Below are 25,643 nucleotides of genomic sequence, written 5' to 3'. Positions count from 1 at the left end.
AACGGGAGCTACTACTATTGCTTTGCCTAAGCCCCAGCAATTTTTGATGAAGATGAAATCTGAGCATAAACTTAAGAGTTTCTGAGTGAAAGATAGCTATGGCTAAATAAATGAGACATTTTGGGAAAAGTAGAAAGATGATACCTTTGCCATAACTTTACCCTGATCTCCAGCACTTCTTACGTGGGCGCTATGGCCCTGTCTCAGCAAGGCCCATACCCACAGGTCGAAGTTTCCTTCATTCATTTTAACTTGAAACTGAAATTCCCTCACAAACTTGACACTGAGCAAATGTATAGTCATTGTCTCCAATTAGGCCACACTGTTTTATTCCACAGCATCTTTGTTTCACCGGTTTACTGCTCTATTTGAAACCAGGGGCTTCAGCATCATGAGCGAGGGTGATCCAGTGACAAGGGAGAAATTTACACTCATTGTTTGAACAGGTTCTTCATTCAAAATCTCTCTTCTACAGCAGGAACAAAGTTTAACTCCCCATCCCTGACGCTAGAAACAATTCTATCTTCCTCTGGCCAAAAACAACTTCCCTCCTGCCTGGGCTTTGGACTTCCTTTGACCTGGGTCACTTATTTGAGTTTCAATGTTCTTAACTATACAGGTACGCGGAAGGTGATAGAATTTACTTCATAATATTATTGTGAGACCTATTTTACATGAATATATAGAAAACTACTTATGTATATTACATACTCAGTATAGATTCTCTCCTCTACCTATCTTACCTCTCACAAGAAAACCTACCTGTGAGGACTCTGTACTGTGCCTTGTCAATCATTCATGCCTCAGAATAAGTGAATGCAACATACATGTCAATTAGACTCCTGCAATATCAAGGGTAATATTGGGGTCAAGGATAAGGAGAAATTTCCCACTAAGCACTAGTTGAAGTCTCACAGACTAATGGAAATTAATAAGGCAAAAATGGGAATAACAACCTGCATTTTACAGAGAATGGGGTAGACACTTGGAACAAAGGAGAAAAAAAATGTGGAAAGAAAATATTGAGGCATGCCTAGGACCTGAGTGAATGGACAGAAAATGGAAATGAGAAAAATTAAGATAGATTCTTCTCATCATGGCTTTCATTTATTACCTCTTACCCCAGGACTTGCTTTCTCTAAATATATTCAACTCTTTAAGTGACTCTTCATTACCTAGGTCAACCAAAAAGGGGAAAAAGCATACTATTTTAAGCCAGAAATCCATATTATTAAATTTTCTAAAGCAAGCTCTGTTCTGAGAAGCATGATTAAATATTTGTTGGAAATTTTGGGGGGGCCTTTATGGGGCAGTCAAATTGTCAAAATTCTGAAGATACTGCATCATTCTTAGACTATGACCTTCAAGAAAATTAATTGTCACTCCTGTTTATCCTTTCTTGAAGACATTCCAAGCCTGCAGGTTTTGTGGAGTTTTTGGCAGCAACTACCTAAATTTTTAGACTGCTAAATCGTACTTGAAGAATTTCAATGTGAAATGAGATTTACACCAGCCGGTCTAACAGGCCTGACACCCAACTCAAATATTATTTCAACCTAAGCTCTCACATCCACCAAGCTGAAAATTAAGTACTAGTGACTGAAACTGAGTATATTTCCAAGGAAAAATTTTCCTCAGATCCCATTCTCCCTCTCCATGTCTTCCATGATTAAATAATAAGCATCATGCTGAGAGAGACATTTAAAATTCTACGTAATGGTGTGCATAATGCAAAAACAAAGGGAGACTCATCAGATGTGTCATATCAGTCATTTTTACATTCCTACAATGCTCTTTTCTGTGCTGCTGTTCTCTTCAAAGCTGAAGTGACAATCCCTTAAAAAACAAATTCATGAGGCACCTTCTAATGTGCCAGGTACTTTGTTCAGTTTTGATGGGAACATAGGATAAAAGCAGATATGATTCCTACTTTCCAAGTGGTATAAATAACAATTTAAGGTAACAATGGAAGACATTTGTCAGGCAACGTAGGAGTTATTATCAAAAGAAAGTAACAACAATAAAGGCTCTAAATAGCCTATAATTGAGGGACCATAGCATTTCTGGTCGTGAAGGAGGGCTCTTTGAAAAGAAGGTGAACTTTTTCTAAGGCAGCAAAAGGCAAGTCTCTATTTTTTTCTGTGTGACTATTATACTTATTATTTAATAGGCTTCAATCCTTGTTAGGCATTTTAGTGTTTGCTACCAAAAAGTCTTGACCCATTGTTAAGCTAGTTATATAACCATTGAAACTCAGCTTATTTATCTATATAATGCCAACAATAATACAACCTTTTAGGGCAATTGTGTGATCTAATTTAAATATGATAACATCAGAAAAACTCTGGGCAATGCCTGGCATATGGTAAGTGCTCAGCGATCTCCAGGTAGGTTAACTATGTGGCTTTGACTTTGCACTTACGGTCTCAATCACCACATTTTTCTGAACAGGACAAAAAATGTGAACAACAATTTTAATCCCTTATTTCTTTTAAAAGATCTCTACGTTCTGTTAGGCAAGGATAACTATGATAGACTTTACTATTGCAACCCTCAGGGTCTGAGTATGACTTAGTTTGGCCAATGAAATACAAGCAAAAGTGATAAGTGGCATTTCCATATGGAAACATCTGGTGCCTCTAGCTCCTCCCATTCAGCTGAAGTGATTGTGAAAGCGTGGCTTGATATGGAGTTTAAACACTGAGCCACAGCATGAAAAACAGCCCGCCTGGAGAGGGACCCAAACCTATAGCAGACTTTGCACAAATAAGAATTAAGACACTGAGATTACTATAATAAACCCCAAAATTTATTACAGGTAGCTTCACTTTGTTATTTGGTTTTCAAAAGCAGTTAACAAAATTTATCTAATACTATTAACAGAGGGCTTCATGTTCAAGCTAAATTAAGGGCAAGTATCTGCATGCTATCTAGAGATTCAAATACATGGATCCTCATGTAGTATCCTCATTCTCCCAAGCATGAGAATAAATGCATAAAACTCACAGAGTGAACACTGATCATCTGAATTCTGTAATGAAATGCAAACTTCTTCTCTGACTGCAAAATTTAGATTGTAGTACCCCATTCTTGCCAAGGATGCCATCTGGCTTGGTGAATTAATTCTTGGGTGAGAAATTCATGGAATTTCCAAGATAAACTTCTTGGAAACGTTTGGCAACCAGGAAGTATCCTTGGCCAAAACTCAGAGCTCTCAGAAACCGCTCTAACAAACAATGTAACTTTCAATGTCAGTGCAATGGATTAGCTCTGCAATGGATTAGCTCTGCAATGGATTAGCTCTGCGACCTGGTCAAACCACTTTCACTTCTCTGGGCTTTGGCTTCCCAGATGAAGGTGTTGGATTAATGATATTCAAGGTCTCTTCTAAGATCTTATCAATTTATAATATGTAGTTTCAAATGAGAAAATAAAATGCAATTCCCATAAACTGGAACTTGTTACTCTGAAGAAGTTAATACTCATGATGAAATCTTAAAATCTCAAAATATTTCTCAATGTAATACTAACCAATAGCAAAGAAGTACTATGAATTAGCATTATTGTGTAAGAAGTAAAAGTGTAAAAATACCCTCTTACATATGACCATCTTATGAACCTCAACTTTCTCATCAATAAAACTTCTATTGAAATTGTATCATGTCTCTTAAGAGTTGCTAATGAAAATAAGATGGTATGGACAAAGAGGCTTTGAAAATGAAAATATATGTATGATAATTGGTAACCAGGCAATGAAAAGTGGTTTATATTTATGATAGTAAAGGTTCTCAGAATGAATGATGCCAAGAACCTTTCAATGGGCTGGAAATCTTTTTATTCTCACAGTACCTTGAAATTTGCTTTTTACTGAGTCCTAGGTTACCTGTCCTTTCTTAGAAAAAAAATGCTTTCTAAAATATCTCTGTCCTCAAAGTAGACATTGGTTTTGTCTTTTATACTCATAATTGTTTTCTACCCTGAAATTCTTTGATCAGATTTGTCTTCCCTTTCCAAACTCTAGATGTCCAGGTCCAATGCACAGGCCAGGACAATTGAGATCTGGGCTATTCACTCTGAGACTCATTCACAAAGAACTGGAGCTTAGGAAGTGAACAAGAAGAATAAGACAGATAGGCTCAAAATTCCATCTTATTGAAATAGAAAAACTAACATTAGGTTGAAGACCTGAGAATTTCAGAGCTGAAAGAAGCCCTATTTAATTTGTTGGTTTTTTAATTTAAAGTTTTTAGTTGAAAATTCAGATTTTGTATATTTATCATATATAACATGTTGTTTTGAAATATTTATATATTGTGCAATGGCTAAATAGAGCTAATTAACATATGTCACATATTTATCATTGTTTTGAGTGACAAGAACACTTAAAATCTACTCTTTCAGGAGTTTTTAAAAACTAGTTAATTTGTTTGTATGGAAAGAGAGAAAGAATCTTCACATTTTACGGAGGGAAAGCCTTAGGAGTGGAAAAGGAAAGAAGGGATCTTAATCAGTGGCATTCAGTCAGTGAGATACAGTGTGTGGAGAGTGGGAAGGGTGTCTCTTGATGCTCCACAACATTTCTTTAAACTACGCAGCTGAGTATCCATTACAATCAGTGTTTTTAATAATAATCAAAGGCCACTGCAGTTCTGGAAGGAAGAGAAAAGGCAGATGTCAATATAAGCCTACTTTTCAGTTCAGGTTAAATTATGCTTTATGAATAATTCTGAAAAACAATGTTTTTAAATATTCTAAAATACCATCTAAATGCTGAGACTGCTGGTATTTTACATTTTTATTAAACTCTATAGAATAAATGATGTAGTCTAAAAATGGTTGATTTTATTTATGGTTTTCTTTCTGTCTGAAATTCTTATTCAGTGTAATCTGCACTAGCATCAATAAAGAAAAGCCATCAGTCATGTCAGAATTTTTAAGCAACATTTTGAGTTTAAATTTTAACACAGATCTAATCTTCTGATAGATAGCCATTGTATCCACTAACTACTATATAAAGCAGTGTTATTAAACATTAACAGTTTTTAATTTCACTTCTGTTGGCACTAATGCTCATATTTCTTACATTCTTATTATTGTTCTAATTCCATTAGGACTTTTGTGCATAGCATGGGCCTGCTCTGCTATTATTTACATTTTTAACTTCTCATTGAGTTACTTCATATATTTCAATTCCTTATAATTGCAACTGTGATCATTTATGAGATACCAGTCAATCATATGTTCTTTAGTCAGTAGAATTCTGTTCCTTTTATTAGAACTTGCAGCAGAGAGTCTGACTCCATTTTGATGTCTGGCTGCTGACAGCTTGCAAGCCCCACTCCTCTGTGCCTTCTACCCCACATCTGGGCAAGATGTTAAGAAATCCAATTTTCCCTTCTTTAGCACCAGTCTGAAAATCACACAAGCCCCAGCCTGTGCACAGGAACCCCCTCTCCTACCATATTTAACTATTATAAAAACCCTAAGCCAGTCTCTTTTCCAGCTTTCTCAAGATATTTTTGACGAGGTTTGGGAGCCTGCCTTACTATCCTCAGAAAGCCTCAACATGGAAGGAATAAACCTTTCATACTGTATTAGTCCATTCTCACACTGCTAATTAAGACACACCTGAGACTGGGTAATTTATAAAGGAAATATGTTTAACTGACTCCCAGTTCCACATGGCCAGGAAGGCCTCACAATCATGGCAGAAGGTGAAGGAGGAACAAAATCACTGCTTACAGGGTGGCAGGCAGAGTGTGTGTGTAAGGGAACTTCCCTTTATAAAACCATCAGATCTCATGAGACTTATTCACTATCAAGAGAACAGCATGGGAAAGATCCACCCACATGATTCACTTACCTCAAACTGGGTCCCTCCCCCAACATGTCGGAATTATGGGAGCTACAATTCAAGATGAGATTTGGGTGGAAACACAACCAAATCATATCACATACCCACTAGGTGTGTATGTGGTATCTTCATTCTCAACATCTCAACCAAATTTTGGGTTCAAATTTTGGGGTCTATCCTTATGCAGACTGAATAAAATAACTATTCATTTTCGTATTTTACACATTATTTAACAATTAGGTAGAGAATTTACCTCCCTGGAAGAAAAGATCTCAATTGTTCTAAATCACTTTACTGAAGGAAAAAAAAAAAAAAAAAAAAAAACCAAACCTATACTGTGTTTAGACAAGTTAGGTAGAGCAACCTTTTATCTTATTTCCTAATGAGCAAGGAACTAAGCTAGATCAGGCAATCTAAGTTTCCAGTTACTTGAATATGAGAAGGGTTTAAATAATTTGTAACAATAAGTATGATTAGCAACCATTTTTACAGCTAAAATGAGCAAATTCTAATATAACTATCCAACCCAACATACACATTCTATCGAATAAGAAATGGTACTTATTTAAGGAGGTTATATTTCTGGTAGACTAACCTTACCTTTGTATTTAACATTGAGTGAATGTATTCAAGAACTTTGTTAGTTTGGGCATTAGCTTAAGGTAGAATATGACTATCTCAGAAAGCTGTTTGTTCCTTCTTAGAAAATAGAGACAAATAAGATGTTTTCTCTACTTTCTAAAGTTCTGGATGTAAGAGAGTTATTTTCTTCCACATTTTTAGAGGTGATCATGTCAAACTATGATTTATATTTCTAAAATAATGAACCTAAATTATGTATTTTGATTATTCACTGATTGTTTTTTTTCTTCCCCATGTCAGAATTGAGTTGGCAATAGTTCTCAGACATGGCTGGCACAGAATTATTGATGGTCTATGCCTTGTCTTTCTCTCTTTCTTTCTTTCCGTCCTTCTTTCTTTTTTCCTTTCTTTTTCCTTTTTCCTTCTTCCTTTTTTCCGTTCTCTTTCTTTCACTCTTTCTTTTACATGTTATTGTTTATCTCCACATTAGAGTTTCAAGATAAAATACGGGATGCCCACTTAAATTCAAATTTTAAATTAATAACTATTTTAGTAAAAATTTTACCATGTATTTAGTATAGGCATACACCATGCAATATTTGGGACTCAAAACAACTCCTGCTGCTTTTCCTTGTAAATCCTCCTGGCTGGTCAAGGTTGCAATGGTGGCCCACTCAAATCGTGGCCTTTTTAATCCAATATTATTTGGTTACAATTAACTATTATTTGTTGTTCATCTGAAATTCAAATTTAATATCACGCCTTTCTCCTTATCCCCTGAACTTAATTCACATTTTCATAAGCTCCTGGTCTTGTATATTTAATATGTAAGTATTTTCATTTGTTTATTTGTATACCTACATATTCATAAAGTATTATGTATGCATATATGTATTTTTAGCATCATTATTTTTATATTCTATCCAGTGAGTTAATGCATAGTATTCTATCTAGGCATGGACTGCAGTTCACTTACGCTTTCCCCTAAGGCCAATGCCTGTGATGTTTGGTTCCTTGCAAAAACCAATGCTGAAATTATATTCTTGTACATGTACGTTTCTGTTCCTGTATTGAAATTTCTAAGACATATACACAAGAGTGAAATCACTGACTTGGATATATGTTTGTTCTTCATTTAAAAATAAACTTTTAGATGGTTCTCTTAACAGTAACTTCAGTTTATATTCTCAACACAAGCACAGGAGATTTTCTTTCCCTGCCGTCTTCAGCAATTAATAGTATTAAATTTTCCTTTTTCTGTCAAAATAAACAATTTTAAAATACACTCTTAATTTTTACTTCTCTGATTACTAATGAGATTAAGCATTATAATATTATATTTTTCTAGTACATCACATTTTTGTGCTTCTTGTGTGTTGAGTAATTTTGGATTCTATCCTTTACACTTTGAGTGTGATGTTTGGGGCCTTTGGGATCAAAGACCCTTTTTTCCCAAAGGAGTGTGTTTGTTGCTTGGCTATATAAGCTGTCCTACAAAATGCATTAGCTAAGATCTCTGTGCAATTGATGACATTTAGATTTTTCACTTAGCTATTTGCTATCCATCCTGTATATGTGTAGTTCAGTAATCAGACAGAGACTGGACAAAGTTTACATATGCAACCTGAGTAGGGTCCCCTTTCTCTGCCCCTCTTCCTTCAGACTGCTCTCTCACTGTTGGGCGTTTATGGTCATGACTCCAGCTTTTTTCTTCCTTGTGCAAGAAAGATGACATGTTTTCTACCGGCACTTCAGCCACCTCCCCAATGTCATGACTAGGGCCTACTCTCAAGCTAAATCTACAAAGGTGGGGAATTCACCCATTCCCATCTCTTCTTCCAAGTTTCAGCTTACCCAAAGTCTGAGTTTGGTAGTTGCCTTTTAACTTTTGTTCAGAGTTTATAGTCGTTTTCTGCAGATGGATTGATGTACCATGAAGTTATTCCGTCTTACATGGAAGCAGAACTCCTCATTCACTAAGTTTTATACTGCATGATTTACATATTTTGCTTTTATAAATCTTCATTTGGTTTATTGCAATATTTTCTGGTCACTTTAAAAATGTTCTCTTGTTCTTTGTGTATTTTGTAATATAATCTGTTTCATTCACTTTGTATATGGTAATTCTAATATCTGATGTCTTCGAGGGTACAACTCTTGTTTGTAATTTCTACTGCTTTCTCTATCCTTGTTTCTGTGTGTGTGTGTGTGTGTTTTTTTTTTTAATGTAAATGTTTTCTTCGTTGTAAGCTAATAGGCTCAATGTAGTCTATGGGAACCTGCAGAGTCACAAACTGGGCCTGCTTTTCTGAAGATAAGAGTTTTTATTTGCTTCTGCTGCATGTTTGATACGCCACAAATATGGACCAACTCTCCTTTTTTCCTTTGGTTTTAACCTGGTGATAACCTCACTGAGAGGACAGTGAATGCAGATGTTTTTGGTACTGGACCTGTGTGGTCACACAGAACCTTGAACTCAGAAAGGCACTACACTTGGTGTAATGCTCTGCTGTGGCCATTTACACATTCCTAATAATTTTTAAACAAAGGCTCTCACAGTTTCATTTCACATTGGCCCACTGTAACTGATCTTGAGGAGCGTGTACCTGAGTTCTGCACAAGAATATGTCTATAGCCACAAATTCTATAGAAATACTATTTTGTTGTTACTGTTAAAAGTATTTCCATGGTATAGAGAATAACTAATCTCTCTATTGCTTCCATTTATAGACAACTAGGTGGTCTCCTGCCCACACTTATACAGAAGTTGTATTTCTTTGAATGCTGAAGTTTTTTTAAGATACCCCACTTCTGCTCCCCAACTATAGCAGACAATGCTAGTGATTACACAGATGCCCTCCAAACCATTTCAAGCTAAAAATCTTCTTCAGATGACCTCTGTTAGGCTACTAGAGCCATTGTATTGGATCTGCACAGAAACTAGATGTTCCTAGGAGTTTCTCCTTTCAATGTCCCCATATATACCCTTAGTCAATTACTATTAGGTACAGGAGTATGAAAACCCAGGATATTTTCTAGGGCAGAATAAATAACATTATACTAATTTATCATCATAATAATTACATACCAATATTTTAGTAATAGAATATATAATTTATAATTTATATTAACATATGTAATAATGGCTTATAATGATAATAAACTATAATATCTAACAACGTAGGATTCTGCCTGTGAGATCAGGTCATAATTACTTTAATAAGATATTCCTGGAAGGTATACCTTCGGTTGGCTTCTGATGTGGTTTGGCTGTGTCCCTACCCAAATCACAAATTGTATCTCCCAGAATTCCTCTGTGTTGTGGGGAGACCCAAGGGGAGGTAATTGAATCATGGGGGTCTTTCCCATGCTATTCTTGTGATAGTGAATAAGCCTCAGAAGACCTGATGGGTTAATCAGGGCTACGCCTTTTGCTTCTTCCTCATTTTTCTCTTGCTGCCGCCATATAAGGAGAGCATTTCCCCTCCCGTCATGATTCTGAGGCCTCCCCAACCATGTGGAACTCTAAGTCCAATTAAAGCCGATTTTTCTTTCCATTCTTGAATATGTCTTTATTCAGGAGAACTGATGGGTTTATCAGGGTTACCTCTTTTGCTTTTTCCTCATTTTTCTCTTGCTGCCACCATGTAAGAAGTGCATTTCACCTCCTGCCATGATTCTGAAGCCTCCCCAGCCATGTGGAATTGTAAGTCCAATTAAAGTCAATTTTTTGTTCCATTCTTGAATATGTCCTTATCATCAGTAGCATGAAAATGGGCTAATACAGCATCTTTCCTTTCTTTCCTATTTCTTTCTCTTTTTATTGGTTTATGGGTTTCCTGTGGTAGTACTTCTTTAATGCCTGCAAAAGAATTTTTGTTTTTGGGTCTGCTTGTAAAGAACCCATTGACTTGGCATGGTCTTAAAACCTTGCTCCTATTCTTTCAAGTTGGACTAATACCTAAAATTCTGAGTTCCTGATAGTGGTTTAGGTCCTGGGGTATTACCTCTGTAGTTTCAGACTTCTCTCTCTCCTCTGGGGATTTCCCACACATTTGTTAATGGGTTCAGCAATGTATTTAAAATAAATGTGTTGTAAATTATTCAAAATGTGGGTGTTTAAGGCAGCTGAGCTATTTTTAGAACACCTGGCCTGCCATACTCCTGGAAGTATAAAATGTTTTGCCTTTTTCCTAGCTATTTGTGTTGAATGCTTAGCTCATGTTTGTCTTTCTATTTTTTCTGATCAGTGGATTAAAAGCTATACTTACTTGTCTAAGAATTGTTTTATTCCCACATATTTTGTTATACATTACTTTCATTGTCATTGAGCTCAAAGTATTTTGTCATTTAACTTACAACTTTTTTAACACAGGCATTTCCCATACATATGTTTTTTGGCTTAAATTCAGAAGTAATTTAACAATCTATTCTTTTGGAGTTTCATTTCTAACTTTACATTTTTGTGTGTCCAAGAGAAACTGTATGGTACAACATTGATTCTTTTTTTTATGGTACTATGTTGACATTTGTTTAAAGATACATTTGTAGCCTAGTACAGGATACATTTTTGTGAATATTTTACTTGTTACAGAAAGTTCTCTATGTATCTCTGGATGATAGTCATTTATCACTACATACAAATCTAAATATTGCTTATTTTTGTCTGCTCGTTCTATCAATTTCTGAGAGTGATGTGTTAAAATCTCCAATTATAAGATTAATTGCTATATTAATCTGTCACATTCTGCTTTAATATATTTTGAACTTATATATAGTTACATGCATATATTTTGTGGTTGTTCTATCATCTAGATCTATTACTGTTTTTCATAGTAAGTACCATTTCTCTCTGTCACTGATTATGTTTTTGCTATAAAATCTATCTTGTGCTCCACTAAAATTGCTACTCTGTATTTCTTCTGGTGTATATTTGCCTCCCATTTTTATATTAACTTTGTTTTTAACTCTTATATATCCATTCAAGAATGATTCTTAGATCTGCTGGTTTTGTCACTGTTATGTAATACAATACAATGTGAATGTTGCAGTATTTTGACTGATGAGTTGAAATAGTTTTTTTTTTAATTTAATTTTATTCTAAGTTCCAGGATACATGTGCAGGACATGCAGGTTTGTTACACAGGTTTGCTGCACCAATTAACCCATCATCTAGGTATTAAGCCCTGCATACATTAGCTATTTTTCCTAATGCTCTCCCTCCCTCTGCCTCCAAGACAGGCCCCAGTGTGTGTTGTTCCCCTCCCTGTGTCCATGTTTTCTCATTACTCAGCTCTCACTCCTAAGTGATAACATGCAATATTTGGTTTTCTGTTCCTGTGTTGTTTGCTGAGGATAATTACTTTTCCAACTCCATACATATCCCTGCAAATGACATGATCTCATTCCTTTTTATGGCTGCATAGTATTCCATAGTGTATATGTACCACATTTTCTTTATGCATTCTATCATTAATAGGCATTTGGGTTTATTCCATGTCTTTGCTATTGTCAATAGTGCTCCAATGAACATACACATGCATGTATCTTTACAATAGAAGGATTTGTATTCCTTTGGGTATATACCCAGTAATGGGATTGCTGAGTCAAATGGTATTTCTGGTTCTAGTTCTTTGAACAGTGTAAAAGAATTCCTATGAAATTGTTTTTATATTTTATATTAAATGCACAGTACATAATATATACTGTGTGTGAGTAAATATTATCCCTTATTTTTGGTGATTAATTTTATGATTACTAAGCTCTTTTTAATTTTTGGTTTTCCTTCCTCTTTCTACCTTCCATTACAGAGATTGAATCTTGATTTAGTAGTACCCACACTTAAATTTACTTTACTCTCTTAATGCCTAAAGTTTAGTAATATGTGCATTTCCCCCAAGGCAAGACAAGAACCTTGGCATTCCCATCTCCCACCACTGCTCTCAAATTTTTACATTATTAAAATATATGTTTATATATTTTTCCTTATTTAGGATATAATACAGCTTAGAAAAAATTTTGTCTACTTATATTTCATATATTTATCATTAGCTCTCAGATTTATCTTGCCAGGGTATATCCAGCAAAAGCTTTTAAAAAGAGGCTTTAGTTTAGTAAAATGTCTGAGAAACTTTGCGTGCATGGGAATATTGTCATTGTATCCTCATTTTTAAATGATTAGTTGAATATAAAATTCTAAGTCCAAAATTATTTTCTTTCAACGCTTTGAAGATATTAATCCACTAATGATTGCTAAAGCTTTGATGTTGAAAATCAGGTATCATTCAAGAAATTAATTTATATGAGCTTTCAAATTCTGTATTTGTCAAAGGAAAAGTCTTTAGTAGAGTGTGGTTTTGCATTACTTAGAAATGAACCTGGCTGTGAGGGGCAAAAAAAAAAAAAAAAAGCTTTATTAAATTGGTTAATAAGTACAAACAAATTTATTTGTCTTGTGTGAAAAGAAGTCATGAGGCAGACAACTTGGAATTAGCTCAACAAAAGCATCAGGAACCCAAAGTTCTCTAATTGCTAGTTTTAAAGGTAAGTTCCAATTTTCCCATCTTTAAAATAAAGAGATGTTACTAGATGACTACTAAGATCTCCTCTAACCACAACATTCTATTATTCTGCAAATGATAATATCACACAATACAATTAGAGGTACTTACAGTAATGACCCTGAGTTTTTAAGAAATTAATATATCATTCAGCTTGATTGAGACATTTAATAAAACTGAAGGGATTTTTTTTTTTTTTTTTTGCCTGACAAAGGCTGACAGGTCATCCAGGCTAGTATACATGATAGATAAAGTCTTTCAAAGGTATCTATATATCAAGATCTAATTTTCCATGTTCATTTTAAATAAAACTGTTAATATACTTAAGGGTAATCTGGCTCTTAGATATTGGCTCCTGTTACTACATTCGTGTGAGATTGACATATAAATACTAGAATAATAATGTATTCAACTGTAAAAAAGAAAATAAATAATCAAGTGAAATACTTGCCTGAGTCTTCTGCTCATTGCATTCTCTTCCTGTAGATAATTTAACAAAGATAGTCATTTTTTTCAATGTGGCTTGATGAGCATGGTGACAGAGCAAGAATATCAAGATATGTATCCATTTATGTGTGCATCCATTCATAAATACTAATTTAGAGCATACCATGTGATAAAAACTTCCAAGAAATTTAAATACCACATGTCTTTTTTAAGAAAAAAATTACAAATGTGCAAAAATCACAAGCATTCCTATACACCAATAACAGACTTAAAGAGAGCCAAATCAAGAATGAACTGCCATTCACAATTGCAACAAAGAGAATAAAATACCTAGGAATACAACTAACAAGGAACATAAAGGACCTCTTCAAGGAGAACTACTAACCACTGCTCAATGAAATAAGAGAGGACACAAACAGATGGAGAAATATTCCATGTTCATGGTTAGGAAGAATCAATATTGTGAAAATGGCCATATTGCCCAAAGTAATTTACAGATTCAATGCTATCCCCATCAAACTACCAATGACCTTCTTCACAAACCTGGAAAAACAACCTTAAACTTCATATGGAACCAAAAGAGAGCCCACATAGCCAAGACAATTCTAAGCAAAAAGAACAAAGCAGGAGGCGTCACACTACTGGACTTGAAACTATACTACAAGGCTACAGTAATCGAAACAGCATGGTACTGGTACCAAAACAGAGATATAGACCAATGGAACAGAACAGAGGCCTCAGAGGCAACACCACACATCTACAACCATCCAACCTTTGACAAACTTGACAAAAACAAGCAATGGGGAAAGGAGTCCCTGTTTAATAAATGGTGTTGGGAAAACTGGCTAGCCATGTGCAGAAAGCAGAAACTGGACCCCTTCCTGACACCTTACACTAAAATTAACTCCAGATGGATTAAAGACTTAAACATAAGACCTAACACCATAAAAACCCTAGAAGAAAACCTAGGGAAAACCATTCAGGACATAGGCGTAGGCAAGGACTTCATGACCAAAACACCAAAAGCATTGGCAACAAAAGCCAAAATAGACAAATGGGACCTAATCAAACTCCACAGCTTCTGCACGGCAAAAGAAACAATCATTAGGGTGAATCAGCAACCAACAGAACGGGAAAAAATTTTTGCAATCTACCCATCTGACAAAGGCTAATATCCAGAATCTACAAAGAACTAAAACAGATTGACAAGAAAAAAACAAACAAGCCCATTCAAAAGTGGATGAAGGATATGAACAGACACTTTACAAAAGAAGATATACATGAGACCAACAAACATATGAAAAAATGCTCATCATCACTGGTCATCAGAGAAATGTAAATCAAAACAACATTGAGATACCATCTCACGCCAGTTCGAATGGCCATCATTAAAAAATCTGGAGACAACAGATGCTGGAGAGGATGTGGAGAAATAGGAACACTTTTACACTGTTGGTGAGAGTGTAAATTAGTTCAACCATTGTGGAAGACAGTGTGGCGATTCCTCAAGGACCTAGAAATAGAAATTCCATTTGACCCAGCAATCCCATTACTGGGTATATATACAAAGGATTATAAATCATTCTACTATAAGGACACATGCACATGAATGTTCATTGAAGCACTGTTTACAGTAGCAAAGACCTGGAACCAACCCAAATGCCCATTGGTGATAGACTGGACAGGGGAAATGTGGCACATACACACCATGGAATATTATGCAACCATCCAAAAAGATGATTTCGTGTCCTTTGTAGAGACATGGATGAATATGGAAATCATCATTCTCAGCAAACTGACACAAGAACAGAAAATCAAACACTGCATGTTCTCACTCTCATAGGTGAGTGTTCAATAATGAGAACACATGGACACAGGGAGGGGAGCATCACACACTGGGGTCTGTTGTGGGGAAATAGAGGAGGGACAGCGGGGGTTGGGGAGTTGGGGAGAGATAGCATGGGGAGAAATGCCAGATATAGGTGATGGGGAGGAAGGCAGCAAATCACACTGCCATGTGTGTACCTATGCAACAATCTTGCATGTTCTTCACATGTACCCCAAAACCCAAAATGCAATTAAAAAAAAAGAAACACACAAAAAAGAAAATTCCACACCTGACTTCATGTGATGGGTCACAGTCAAAGCTTCATTACATAAAAATGTTATTTTAAAAATGATAGAAAATGTATCTCAGGCTATGTGTATAAGGGAAATATGAAACATAAATCAATTCCATGTTTAGACTTGGCACCATTCTCCAAGACATCTCAATAAAAAAAAAAGAAAAAAAAGAAAAAATTACATATAGTTAACAAACTTTAATCATTTGACTCAATGAATATTTAAAGTTTGTCACTGTGTACCTTCCACATCAACATATAGTATTTTAACAACTCAGAAAGATTTCTGGAGAGATATGGGAAATAGCAGACTTTCAAGACTGGGTTACAAGCATGCTCATATCTTCCCACAACTACTTGACCTTATTGTGACTTCTATGATAGTAGTTACATTGACTTGTTCTTGAACTTCAATTCATTAAAGTACATAGTCTGTATTTTTTGTGTCTGTCTTCTTTTGACCAAGCACATGTTTTAAGCACTCATTCAATACTGTTATGTATACCAGTAGTTTATTCCTTTTAATTTCTGAATCATATTCTATTATATTGCATAAATATACCAGAAAAATTTGTTTATTCTTCTGTTACAGAGACATTTAATCTGTCTCCATTTTTTATATTAGTAATAAAGCTGCTATAAACCTTCTTAAAGACTTATTTTTATGGATACGTGTATTCATTTCTCTTTGATGTATACCTAGGAGTATAATTTCTTGGTCACAGGGTAGGTATATCTTTAATTTTGTTAGAAATGTCTACAAAGTTTTCCAAAGTGGTTTTGCCATTATAAATTCCCATAAACAATGTATAAGAATTCCAGCTGTTTCATTTCCTCTTCAACACAGGTATGTCTCCAGTGAAGGTATAAGTCTACAGGTTTAGGAAGTTCAAACTCTATACATTTCAAAGAACCAACTGGTTCTTGATCTGCTCCTGAGAGATAACCTTTAAATCTGTGGAATATCCTGCATGACAAGAGTGAGTTTGTAGATATGGGGACTTTAACCATGCCAAATAGTTTATGCTAACCATGTGATTTATGGTGGGGATCTTGAGCCATGCTGCCGGTTCATGCTTTCAGACATCCTCCAGAGTGGCTGAATGATAAGGTTGGCCACATACACAATCCATGACTATGTAACTGAAGCCTAATAGAATCTCTAGACAACAAGCAGCTTGAGTGAGCTTCCCTGGTTAATATTCCACATTTTTTTCTGGAAGAATTGGACACTTTGCACAGCTTCACTAGAAGCAGACAACTGGAAATTTGCATGTGGTCTCTCCTTAGAGACCTCTGTATCTTTTGCCTTTGCTGATTTTAATCTGTATCTCTTCATTGTAACAAACCATAGCCATGAATATAGCAGCTTTTCTGAGTTCTGTGTGTCCTTCTTTGAAATAATTAAACCTGAGTGGTACTGGGACACCCAACACAATGCTTTCAGACTTTAAAAATTAAGTCATTCTTGTAGCCTTGGGGATGTATCTCATTGTTGCTTTAATTTGCATTTCTCTAAAAACTAATGATGTTGTGTATCTTTCTATGTGCTTATTAGCCATTCAGATATTTTCTTTTGTGAGGTTTCTGTTTAAATAATTCACCATTTATTTTTTAAAACTAGATATTTGTCTAATTCCTTTAGATTAATGCAGGTTCTTTATATATATGAGTTATTTATAAAATATATGTATTTCAAATATCTTTTCCAAGGCTGTGGCTTGTATTTATACATTCTTAATAGTGCATTTTGATGAGAAGATTTTAATTTTATGAAGTCGAATTTAACAAGGCAATAAAAAATTTTTATATTAACACTCACATTTAGATATGTATCCTAACTTAATTTTTGCATGTAATGTAAAAAAGAGGTTAAACTTTACTTTTCAATAGGACTAACCAATTGCTTCACCACATACTAGAAAGACCTACCCTTCTCCCATTGAATTTCTTTGACACTTTGATGAAAATCAGTTAAACATATGTGTGATTATCTACTTTGGGGCTCTTTTTTTCCATGTGTATTTATTTTTATTTCAATACCAGACAGTCTTAATTAGGATAGCATAATAGTGAGTCCTAAAATCTGATAGTTTAGTATCCCATCTCTTTTTTACACTTTGATATTGTCAGGTACCATAAGTTTTCCAACCATGTTGTTCTTTTTCAAGATTGTTTAGGTTATAGGCATGATTATATGTATTTTAAAAGCAGCTTGTCCATATCTTTTTAAGTTTCTTGTGATTTGACTTTAATATCACAATTCTTGAAGGATTGCATTCAATCTACAGGTCAATAAAGAATAGTCATCTGATGCAGTTTGGATGTTTGTCCCTTCCAAATCTCACGTTGAAATGTGATTCTCGATGTTAGAAATGGAATCTGGTGAAAGGTGCTTTTGTCATGAAGGCAGATCCCTCACGAATGGCTTGATGCTATTCTCACGGTAACAAATGAATTTTACTCTGTGAGTCCAGGCAAGATCTGGTGTTTAAAAGGGCCTGGCACCTCCTCCCTCTCTCTCTAGTTCCCTCTCTCGCTATGTGACACATCAGCTTTTTATGACCTCTGCCATGATTGTAAGCTTCCTGAAGCCCTCACTAAAAGCAGAAGCTGGCACGATGCTTCAGCCTGCAGAACCATGAGCCAAGTAAACCTCTTTTCTTTATAAATTACCCAACCTCAGGTACTTCTTTACGGCAATGAAAATGGACTAATACACCATTCTAAAAATACTGTCTTTCAATCCATAAACATAATGGATTTCGAATTAATTAAATATTTCAGCATATGAGTGGTTACTTTCGAATACAGACTTAGACAACTTTCATTTAACTTATTATTAAATCTTTAATATGATGCTATTTTACATGCTTTATTATATTTCCAAATGTCTGTTTCTAGTATATAGAAGTGTGTCCGCTTTTGTATACATATTTTGTAACCAATTATTTTGACAAAATTACTGACTAGTTTCGGTGGTTCATAAATTCCTTTGCATATTGCATATATGCAATCACATCATCTTTGATTAAAAACAAATATACATATTTTTTCTAATATTTGTGCATTTTGTTTCTTTTCCTTGTCTCATTGCACTGGTTAGAATCTCCAAGTTAATACTGAATTGAAGCTGTGAGAGTAGACAGCCTTCCCTTGCATGTTAGTCTTCTCAGGCTGCTATAATAAATACCCTAAACTGGGGGATTTAAACAGAAATTTATTTCTTATAGTTCTGGAGACTGGAAAGTCCAAAATCCAGGCGCCAGCAAATTCAGCTCCTCAATGAGAGCTCTATTTTTGGCTTACCCACGGCTACCTTCTCACTGTGTCTTCACATGTCACAGAGAGAGCTCTGGTGTTTCCTCCTCTTCTGACATAAGGGCACAGATCCCACCATGAGTGCTCCACCATCTTGGCCTTATCTGAACTTAATCACCTTGTAAGATCTCATTTGAGTATCTCATCACATTGAGGATCAGGGCTTTCAGCATACGAATTTGGGTTGGTGAGGAAAGAGAAACACAATTCAATCCATAGCACTTTGCTTCAAATCTTGGAAGACGTTTAGTCTTCCATCACTAAGTATGATAATATCTACAAAACTGTGTAAACACAGTCTGAAGAAGTTTCCTTTTATTTACAGTTTGTTGAAATACTTTTCGGTCTTTATTATTAAATTAATGCATATATATGTATTTTTTCTCTCTAACTAAATTTTACATCTTATCTTTTGTTTTTTTTGCTTTTCAAGTGCTTTGGCCAATACTATAAACACAAAAACATAAGACAAGAACAATAATGTATATTAAGAACCTAGAATAGTGCCTAAAATACAGTAGACATCTAATATAAATATTAAGTAAATGAATGAATTATGCCAAATGAAACAAATGTTATACGACTACAGTGTTTGCCAATAAAGATGAATTATAGAAAATAGTAGACACCCTAGGCACATGTCTGAATAACTCCTTCTTTCCCTCTAAATTGAAAAAATCTGAGCTAAAACAATAGGCCCTTCCTGGTTTAGTTACAGGCTTAAGTACACGAAACAGAGGCAGGTTAACTACATGGAGTCAAGACCCAAAGAACATAGTCCTTGAGAGAGAGGAGGAGAGAAAAAAGAGATAAAGAAACACAAAGGCATAGAGAACAGACAGAAACAGCGACAAAGAGAGAAAACTTGAGTCAGAAATCTGTTTCTGAGACCCCACTTATCACATGGATAAGTCAAAATTACCATTCATTCTTTTTAAGAGAAGAGTAAGTATATGGTGAACAAGAAGACAGAAGTCTCTTTTTGCAGTTCCTGTGTGAAGGCAGAAGTATTTGCAGAAGAGAGACTGTGGAGGAAATAGAGAATCATGATCTCTTACCAAATGGAATGCCTTTTGTTGTGCTTTTTCTTGTCTAATAAAAGAGTTTCAGCTGCCCTTTTTGTGTTTCTGTTTGTCAGATATTTTCCTGTCATTTTCAACTTATTTTTTCTTTATAATTTTAAATATTTTGTAAACTTACAAAATACTTGGGATTTGATTTTGTGTTTTAAACCTTATCCAAGCATATGTCATTGACTAAATTATTATTATTTATTATTTATTACACAGAAATCTACCTTTTAATTCACACTTTAAGTGATAGAATAGTGGTTATTATAACTTAGAGTACAAATGACTTTTAACAATGTAGTAATGGCTAAATTACAAAGCAAAGATTCACTGTTACAGAGCTCAGTTGAAAGACAAAATCACTCTACAATTGGTTCTTTCACATACTGAAAACGTCATCAATTTTTAAAAACTAACATCACTGAAGAAGCACAAATTGCAGGAATATTTGACCAACAAATTATAGCAAGAACAAGAGTTTAACGGTTGGGTTTTTTTTTCTATTGAGAATTTGCTGTGGCCTTTTTGAGCTTCTGAAAATGATGTTATAACAGGTTTAGCTAAGAATAAGGGTTAATATTGAGTGGCTGTTTTGTGGGAAGCACTGTTCTAAGAGTTTTACATTTACTAACCTATGTAATCCTCACAAAGATACTAAAAGGTCTTTTAAGTCTCCTTACTATTCGGTAATATGCAGCAGTATTGACATGACCATAAGAGAAATACCAAAATCTTTTTGGGTTTCTCTGTAACATACAACTTAGTAACCACTTTGCTATGTACCATGTGTATATATTTAGAAAATAAAAGAAAATATATTTTACTTTACATATTAAAATGGCAATACTAGTGCATATCACCTAATAGTAAAGAGCAACTCTTTAATTATTGAGGCTACAAGTCACCAAATAATGTCACCTGGCAGTGGTCAGAGACAGGTGATGGAGTCTAAGAGTGGTGCTGGCTCACAGGAGGAAAGACCTTCATGACTGTTGAGGAAACTAAGGCTACAGGGAGGCTGTGATAGCAAGAGTATCTGCAGTGCCTGCTGGCTGCCCCTGGGAAGCCCAGCACTGGCAGAGGCACCTGTCCAGGTGGCAGGACAGGTGGAATTCACAGCAGCATTGTCAGCATGAACCAAGGTTCAAACAATCGAGTATGTATTCACACCTGAATGAATACTTGGCTATGCCTTATAAGCAAGATGTCCAGCCACCTTCTGGCTGCAATAAAGCACTAGACGCCAAGGACCTAAAGATAATGAATTAAATGGGAATGTTGGAACATTATGATGCAGTTCCTATGTCAAATCATGACTCATCAGGAGTAAAATCGCAATAAACACTGTTCAAAATTAATGGGTGATTTGTGAATAAAATGATTTAATAAGGAATTTTCTCTGTAACACATTATTTAGTAATCACTTTGCTATATACTCTCTGTATATATTTAGAAAATGAAACATATTTTAATATATGTATTTATTTAAGTAATAATTTATATTACTGTACCAGTGGCTGAGTATTTTGAATATTGCATCTGGGACCTATTTTTATTCCCTCTTTTTCAGATGAAGAAACTAGACACAGAATAGTTAAGTAGCTTGTCGAAGGTTATAAACGAGTAAATATCGGAGCTGAGATTCAAAAACAGACCAGCTCTGGAGTTTATGAGTCTAAACACTATGTTTTACTGCCTGTCAAATTATTGCTCTGATAAATGATGTTTCCACCACTTTTTATTTAACACATCATTTTATTATTATTGCCAGATGCTAAATTACCTTTTCTAGGAGAATTAGTGTACATTTGAAGTTCTGTTTTGTTGTCAAAATTGATAAGAAGCTGCATTTATGTTCTTTTATAACTAAAATTGCTTTGGATTTTTCTTGCCCTATATTCAACCTAAAAGAAAAGCAATAACAGATACCTAACACATTTTCAAATTAACTAGCAAGATTATATTTATGCAAAATGAAACCTTCTTAAATTTGTTTTTCTCTTTAAAGTCTAAATTTATTCTATGCCATATCCACTACAACACATATTGAGGTTAAGATATCCAAACTCTAGGAAAGATATTTTAATACAAAACAGGTCAGGTACTGGATAGTTCAGTTAAATTAGTTTCTATATCAACTGCTGTGATTGACATTTCTTCTATTACTGCCTTGCATGCTTCCTTGTTTTTCTGACTTGTTCTTTTATTTCATTTTCTATAAGTCCAAAGTTTAGTTTTCTTATATCTTTCCAGAGTTTTAGAAAGTTCTTATGTCTTGTTTTTGTAATTATACATAAAGAAATCGACAAGTTTTTCAAAAGCACCTTTTAAGTTCTATTTCTCTAATTATCAGTGGCAAACAAAATGCTACAATTTGTTTCTATAATAGAAGCTATTAAAGAGTCAGTACATTTTCTTTCACTTTCACCATTATGCCACCCCCTATTATTCATACTTCACAATGTTTGTAAAAGTAATCTGAAATTGTAAACTGGTATCACTAATGTCATAGTCTTATGTATTACTATATTAAGTATTTTGTGCTTGCAAATAATATAAACGATAAGATCTCCAACGTGCCCATCCCCGACCTTATGAAATAAAGCTTAATGAAGACAAATTAGGGTTTTCCTATGACCACCAACATTAACTTCTATCTTGAATTCAGTACTTAGCTTTTGCTGCATTTAAAAAAAGTTACTATTTAAATGTCTCTACATTTTTTAAAATGTTTCCACATATATACTTTACCATATATGTATATTTATATAATATGTAGTTTATAAGCATGTATACAGTTTATAAATATATATTGTTTTGCATGTTTAAGCTTTATGAATATTACATATTCCATGGGCTATTCCACAACTGGCTTGTTGAATTCAATGTTACGTTTTTGTGATTACTATATTGATATGTAGAGCTTCATTTAAATAATTTAAATGTGGTATTAAATAGATTGTAACCAATCTGATTATTCTTCTACAAGTGGACATTTTAAGTTCTTTCCAACTTCCTGCTGCAGGCAACACGGCTGTGAAAAATCTTATGCATATATTTTTGTGGAAGGTTCTCCAGGATCAAAACCTCAGAGTGGAAGTACTAAGCCACAGAACTGAATTTACATAGACTTTGGCTTTACTAGCTAAGCCAAGTCCTTCCCAAACTGACTGCAGCAATTTACACTCCCACAAGCAATTAGAGTTTCCAACTCCATTCACATCCTTGTTAATGTGATTTTGTCAGAATTTTTTTATTTATACCAGTCTGTTGCATGTAAAGTGTATCTCATTACGGGTTTTATTTTTACTTCTTTGGTTACTAGGGAAGTGGAACATCTTCTCATTTGTTTACTAGCCATTAAGGTTCTCTTTTACCTGCGCTTTATCTATTCATTTTTTTTTAATTTTTGGTTGCCTTTTTCTTATGAATTAGTAGAAGTTATTCTCCTTTTTATTCTGGATACAAAGTAACTTATCAGTTTTAGGTGTTACTAAAATCTTCTCCAAGTCTACTGCTTGTCATTTTTATAATGTCTTTTTCTGCAAAGAAGCAGAAAATGTTAAAATAGTGCATCCAATTTTTCTTTTATGATTTGGGCTTGGGGACATCTTATGTAAAATATTTGTTCCTTCCTAAGGTCATAATATTATCTTCAAATGTTTTTGAAGTTTTACTTTACACATTAAGACTTTAATCCACTTAGAACATATTTTTGTGTATCATATGAGGCAGAATTATTATATTACCTTTATATGTGGATAATTTGAATTATTCAAGTAAGATTATTGAATAGTCTACTCTTTTCCCATTGGCTTTAATGCTTCCTCTGCCATGCATCACATTTTCATGCCTTTGTATGGCTTTTTCTGGGTTCTTTATTGTATTTCATTGCTATAGGCATAGGTATAAATTTCTGTAATATTCCACTTTATTATTATATGTCTTAATACATCTTTTGTATTAATATATATCTGATAACATCTTATATCATCTTAATATATATCTGATAACAAGGCTTATTATAAAAGTTATTACATAACTTTGTAATTCAATAAATTAGAGGTATTCTTTGGCCAGGAAGTTACCAGACACTTTTAATCTGAATACCAGGGGGAAAAGTTCATTGCAGAAGAATTTTCTTAAATTAAGGTTTTTAGTATTTTGAGAAACAAACTCACCCATCCAATCCAAAGAATGAACTCAGAGCCCAGAGAACAGCAAAAGTGAGACTTTTAATGACAGTCTTGCAAGATGGGTGATCTAATGGGCAGGCACAGGCAACACAGTTACAAGCAATTTAACCCCAAGTATGGAGGTCCCTCCCCCGGTTCCTCATAGGCTGAGTACTCTGGGGTCACAGTCTCCCTGGACTTTGCCTATCTGTTTTGCCTATCTGTTTTGGGTAGGGGCTTTTATTTTGTTTAGGGTTGTCTTGCTGCATTTTGTTGCAGCCCACAATGCATTACAATCCTAGTCAGCTCAGGGGCTCTTTAAGTATTTTACTTATGACCTAAGTAGCTGGGAAGGCTGATAAGAACAGACAAAGCGAGCTATTTTTCAGGCTAGTAAACTCTCATCTTAGACTAAATTTCTTTGGTTCCAGTGAGGGCAACTAAGCAGTGGAGTGGGGGAGGAGGGAGCAGGGAGCTGACAAGCAAGCGTCGGCTATCCAAGCAGGGGTCTAGTAAGTATATCCCGTTTTTTCTGTAGCTTGCCAACCTAAACCAATTCAAGACACTTTGTCTTGGAAATGGACCACTGTATACATTATTTCCTTCAATTATTAATGATTCAGAATATCTAACAAGCTCAATCTCTGAAGTCTAGTGTACTTTGTTTTCCTCTATTTGCCTTTTTCACCCGCATTTCTGGGAAGCAAATATTTTTATCGTTTACATTTCTGATATGATATATTGCACTTTAAAATAGGCTTTCATTTTCTCCATGATAGATTTTAACCTCATCTCATATGTATTTCCTGTGCCCTTCTTTACCTCTTCTACCTCCACTTTGCAGTGTCTTCTCTTATAGTTCCCAACCAGTCTGTTCTCTCCTAAGGCAATCTGTACCTGTCTCATAGCGCTTTCTCTCCACATTCTATACTGAGGATTCCTAACAGATTCCAAAATTTCAGTTCTGAGCCTGAAAGTAGAGAGTTTTCAGATAGATACTTCTCCTTACAGTTCAGGACATTTTCCTCAATTTATTCTCTCTTACTTTCCGTGGGCTCTGCCTGAGCATCCATCTCAAATGAGATGAGGTTTTGGAGAGTCATTGAGAGTCAATGTTTGCCAAGAGGTAGGATATATAAATTTCCAGGGATCTGGCTGATACTTTTCTCACATCCACACCCACTGAACAAGTTGCTCATGTCAGCTTCTAGCACAGTTGGTGAAGATAACAGATATTCATCTATTGGAGCTCACCTGCACCTTAGGCAGTAGAAGGGCATGTGGTTTCTTCCTGGCTGTATTACTTGTTTCTTCTTTTCATTTTTTTTACTTTAAATGAATTGAATGTATTAAAATTAGTCATCTCCAGCATACTCTTCTCACTAAACTTTTAGTTCTGAGTTGACAGTAGTCATGTCCCATACACTTTGACATCTGCATGTCACACCTCAAAAGAGTAGCCTATCTTTTCTCTCCCTTCAATTTTCTTCAACATAAAGAGCATTTAGTTA

General features: G+C 34.7%; 1 long non-coding RNA gene across 1 annotated transcript in view; it reads right to left on the bottom strand.

The window, feature by feature from the left end:
* Nucleotides 1-762: 762 nt before the first annotated feature.
* The window catches only part of LOC116533534, a 58,460-nt gene continuing 33,579 nt past the window's right edge, over nt 763-25,643 (bottom strand). Inside the window, exon 8 of the long non-coding RNA XR_004261338.1 lies at nt 763-842. This is a non-coding gene — a long non-coding RNA (uncharacterized LOC116533534). The remainder of the gene's footprint in view (nt 843-25,643) is intronic.

This window comes from Sapajus apella, unplaced genomic scaffold, assembly GCF_009761245.1.
Source record: "Sapajus apella isolate SASKATOON/1434 unplaced genomic scaffold, GSC_monkey_1.0 scaffold3, whole genome shotgun sequence".
Lineage (NCBI taxonomy): Eukaryota > Metazoa > Chordata > Mammalia > Primates > Cebidae > Sapajus > Sapajus apella.
Note: the sequence above shows the minus strand (reverse complement) of the source record. Positions and strands in the feature narration are given on the sequence as shown.